We start from the raw sequence: 590 nt of genomic DNA, 5'->3' as shown, positions 1-590 counted from the left end.
CCTGCCTCAGCCTCCCGAGTAGCTGGGATTACAGGCATGTGCCACCATGCCCGGCTAATTTTGTATTTTTAGTAGAGACAGGGTTCCTCTGTGTTGGTATGGCTGGTCTTGAACTCCAGACCTCAAGTGATCCGCCCACCTTGGCCTCCCAAAGTGCTGGGATTACAGGCATAAGCCACTGTGCCCAGCCTTCATGTATAACTTTTAACTCTCCGTAAACTTAATTACTGTTGACTGGAAGCTTTACTGATAACATAAACAGTAGATTACCACATATGACGTATGTTCTATGTCTTATACACTGTATTCGTACAATAAAATAAGCTAGAGAGAAGAAAATGTTATGCCTGTAATCCCAGCACTTTGGATGCTGAGGCAGGAGGAATGATTAGGACAGGAGTTCAAGACCATCCTGGGAAATGTAGTGAGAACCCGTCTCTACAAAAAATAAAAAAAATAGCTGGATTCAGGAGGCTGAAGTGGGAGGATCGCTTGAGCCTGGGAGGTGAAGGTTGCACTGAGCCAAGATCTTGCTACTGCACTCCAGCCTGGGCAACAGAGCAAGACACTGTCTTTAAAAAAAAAAAAAG

This window comes from Colobus angolensis, unplaced genomic scaffold (genome assembly GCF_000951035.1).
Source record: "Colobus angolensis palliatus isolate OR3802 unplaced genomic scaffold, Cang.pa_1.0 Scaffold95, whole genome shotgun sequence".
Classification (NCBI taxonomy): domain Eukaryota; kingdom Metazoa; phylum Chordata; class Mammalia; order Primates; family Cercopithecidae; genus Colobus; species Colobus angolensis.
This window is presented reverse-complemented; position numbering follows the sequence as displayed.